The sequence below is a fragment of the Cyprinodon variegatus genome, unplaced genomic scaffold, assembly GCF_000732505.1.
Source record: "Cyprinodon variegatus isolate N-32 unplaced genomic scaffold, C_variegatus-1.0 Scaffold25, whole genome shotgun sequence".
NCBI lineage: Eukaryota > Metazoa > Chordata > Actinopteri > Cyprinodontiformes > Cyprinodontidae > Cyprinodon > Cyprinodon variegatus.
Window position 1 is genome coordinate 1337555 of NW_015150478.1, and position 4448 is coordinate 1342002.

At 34.6% G+C, this 4448-nt stretch overlaps 1 protein-coding gene across 1 annotated transcript in view; it reads right to left on the bottom strand.

Moving 5' to 3' along the window:
* The window catches only part of opn5 (opsin 5), a 25695-nt gene that overhangs the window by 10250 nt on the left and 10997 nt on the right, over positions 1 to 4448 (bottom strand). The gene's annotated exons all lie outside the window — the stretch shown is intronic.

Below are 4448 nucleotides of genomic sequence, written 5' to 3' on the forward strand. Positions count from 1 at the left end.
GAGAGCCCCCACAAAAACAGGGAATCTAACAGTTTTATTACAAACACTTTGCTTGAACCAAGTTAGGCCCCTTTTTAGCACTATATAAAATTGAATTGAGACCAAATTTAATTGAAATCTCAAATATAACCATATATCTTTTATTTTTATTCCAAATCTTGAGTTTCAGAATTAAATCTTTAGAAAATAGGCTAATTCATCATTCATCATTCATTTTACCAATTAAACCTCGGGTAACATCACTTGCAAATATAAACACCAACAAGGGTGTGCACCAACAATTTGTTGGTGCACACCCTTGTTGGTGTTTATATTTGCAAATATAGACTAAATAGAAAGAAAGTGGGCTAAATAACAGAAATGTAACCGTGAATTTTTTTAGTTTGTTAAATTTTTAGATTTGGCACCCCATATACATTAGTGTGCCATGGAATGCATATAGAACATATTATATTTGAAAAGTGTTTTGGTTTGTTGTGTAGCCAATATATGTAATCCCAGACGTCAAAAATGTTCTTGGATAGATTTTATTTGTAGCTCATCAGATTAACTACGTCTTACCTAAGTAAACTAAAATCCATAATTACTCCAAAATGTTCTTTAGACAAGGTGTGCTTTGACAAACTCTAGATATAAAGCTTTTTCTACAGCGAAAACCAGTGGAAATCAGAAACCAGGTTATTACACTTTTGAAGGATATAAGTCACATTAAGCCTGGAAACGCTTTGGTATCAATCACCAATGATGCCTTTTTCTTTCTCCAAAACCTGGCATCTATGACTGAAATTTCTATGGTTCTATAATCTGCTGAATGGGACCATAGATAACTGCAGTTATTATTGGACGCATTTGTTTAGCATATAGTTTTTCGTATTCTAAAAAAAAAATGATGTCTTTTGATGTATAATTATCCCCAAAGGTACATCACATGTCCCTTCTTAATCTTCCCTCACTCTGTACTCCTGTAATGCTAACCACAAGGCTCTGAGCTGAGAGTACTCCACCTCCATCCATGTGAAATTGTCCTACCCTAGGTGCTGTTAACAGGGATGTTAAAAAAACAACTAATTACATCTAATGTATAATAATCATTGTCTATCTGAGTTTTCTGATATACACATTTTGTGAATTCTTATTTTTAACCCTTGGCTGAGTGATAACACCTGTTCTTTAAGTGCGTAGGTTTTCTTTGTGTACTCCAGCTTCCTCCTGCACTCCAGATTCATGCATGTGAGGGTAATAGGCCACTCCAAACAGCTCTTAGGTGGGAATGTGTGTGCACGGTCTGTGTGTCTCTGTCAGTAACCTAGTACATAAACTAGATAGGACCTAATTTTTAAGTTGTAGATTTATAGATTTTTTTCTCTGTAAATGTCAATTTTTGACAAAAAACAACTGTTTTAAATAAGGCAATATTTAACCTCATCTTGGTCTAAAAGAAAAGCCAGACTTTTTGGATATTACGCTGTTTATTCAACTCTTCTTTGCTGGCTATTTTGAAATCTGGTAAAGATCATTTGTTGTCATTTCCTGTGTGGGGGCATAACTTCTTGTGCTCCTGTGTTTTAATACTTTATAATTCTTGAGGAGCATTTCAGACTCGAGTACTGACACATTTATATTCAGTTATAAGCTGAGCCACAATGCTGCCAGCCTAATGCCTGACAGATGCAAATTAAGTTCATATGTCTGACGTTTTTTTTCATCCCCTAAACATAACATTTCTTTTCAGCAACTATTTAACATGGCAGCACCAAAATACTTTGAAAGCCTTCTGGAATGTTTTGTAAATTATGCCAACCTTGTAAAGCAATACTCCCCCTCCACAGACAGAAAATACTTAACTGCACGTTTGCTTCTTACATTATAAATGGAAAAAAAAACACTGCTTAAATATTTTTTTTTCTAACCTAACAGTCCTTAATAGGCATTTGAATTATAAGGTTTGTTCTTACTAAATAAGAATTTGTCTCCAGCCACAAAATAAAATCTTTTTAAAAACTCAATATTATAATGATTAAGGGGAAAATGTAGCCTGCAGCTATTAAACTTTTAGTTATTCTGTTAAAGCAATCCAGAAAATTGCTAAAGCTAGTTGTTTTATAACCTTTATATTTAAAAGCACAGTCCTACAGTATGTTCTATGTTGTTAAACCTACAGGAGAGCCAAAAGAGCCACAAGCAGTTTTCTCAATATTTATTTAAGACTTAGGTTCCTCCGTGTGCTGTTTTAAAAATACATATGACCTTTAAAAAAAGCATGTCTTTCTTTACATTGGAAAATTGATGAAAAAAAGGGGGTCCATCCTCTTTTAAGTCTGCACTTTAACAAACCAGCACATCAAAAGAAGATCCAGATTTAATATGAGCAAATAATCTAGATGAATATAAAGAAATACGGTTTTCTGTATGCAAGTCATTTGTAAAACCATCTTAAACATCAGAAAGTCACATCGATATTATTTTAACATAATTTTGCACAGCTTCACAGCATTATTTTCGTTGTTTCTTTATTTTATTACATGACATTTTGTGGTAGATTTGCCCCTTTTTTTGGGATCACCATCAATCATAAGAAAATCTTGACTTATTAGACACATCCGTTTACTTTTGAGTCATGTAAAGAAGGTAGGTGGCAGGAAATCAGGCCCAAATTATCAGAGACCCTTTTCATAGCAGGTTTACCAAATTCAAACGTAAATCATTAACTCTGAATAGACCTAGCCTAAGCTTTGAAACTCTGAGTTTATTTCAGACCTCAGAAATAAATTTACACAGTCAATACTAAGTAGCTGTGCAGTTGTTTTCTGTAGTGCTGTTATTACACATCAGTGTGTTCTGGCTGATATCAAGTTCTGTTAAATACATGTGTAATCTGTGTAAGTCTGTGTAATCCTGCAAATATGGACAGATACAATCTGAATGTATGTGATGAGTTTTAAAGCGAAACATACTCATGAAGATAACTGAATAAGAAAGGACATCTATACGTGGTCTGACAACCCTTTCCCTATAAATATCTAATTCTCTGTGACTTAATGCTCGTCACAAGGACATGCTGTGTTTTTTATTTTAGACACCTAATGTGTCTAATGGAGCTAGTGAATGATTTATTCTCTAGTGCTCATGCAAAACTATGACAGAACTCTGCTAATAAAATCAGGAAATAAAATTATTGAATTATTATTACTGGGTTTAAGGAGGGCGGAGACACAAAGACATTCTGAGTTTACGGAAAAAAACCTGCCCCCAAGCAGGTTAGCTCGGGAGCAGGTTTGTTACTATGGGAGCAGAATGTTGCTATGGTAACAGAAACAGAGGTTGAGTAAACTTTTTTGTGAAACGGAAAACTCAGAGTTTTCAGTACACCTGCTTCGTGAAACGGGCCTCATGTGGTCTGTTAACACAAGAGTTAAATAAAATTAGGATTCATTGCTCCTCTTCCAGTAAGCAGCAGCTTAATCAAGCGTTCTACAGCTGGAGGCTGTCGTAGAAGAACGTTCACACAACAGGCCAAGATGACCCAAGTATTACTTTTTCCTTCTATGCGAAACATATAAGATGTTTTCACAGCAGCCTACTGGCCCAATTCTGATCTTTTCACCTTGCACTAAAATCAGATTTGAGCCACTTCATATGTTGAAATGAACTGAATACCTATTTGATAGCTCTTATAAGAAATACCGGATATGTAACATGTATGCAGTTTTAGTTGTCATGTCACATTTAATCTGACTTTTACGTCTTTGCTTTGGCTCCTACAACACATCATTGTTAATAGTTATGCTCTGCTTTTTCTTACCTTCATCTTGATAGATGAAGGTAAGAAAAGACATTTTCGACTTTGAATGCTTAACAGCTAATATATAAGATATTAGTACAGAGATGCTGGCATGTACTATTGTTTCTGTAAACAGCAAGCTAATGTGTTGTTAGTCCTGTTTTTCATGCCTGTGGGGCTCTTAGAGTTTAAAGAGGCTCAGACTAAAGTCTGACAGAAGTGGCTTGTAGACATTAGTGTACATTTTTAATTATTATTTTTTTTTTATTTAAGCAAGGACTTGGAATTGACCATCAAAATGTGCTATGTGTAGCCTATTAGGAACTAATAACCATCCTAACTAATAAACATAATAACATAATCTAATTAAGTGGTTCCCTTGCAGAGTTCCCACCAGTTTACAAGACAAGTAAACTTGTCTTCCCCCCCATCTAAGTAAAGAATACAAGCACAGAAAATGAAAATTCACTGAATAATAAACTACAAAGCTCTTAATAAAGAGAACCATTAACTTACAAACGTCTATCTGAAATAAGTTTGGAAACATGAACTAACATTATAAAAACCAAATAAAAAAAATAAAGACAGAATATGACTGTTGGGATCCGGAGGCTTGCCCACCAGAGGGCGCCAAGGATTCCTTCCTGGGGTTTGTTTTTCTGTTTGG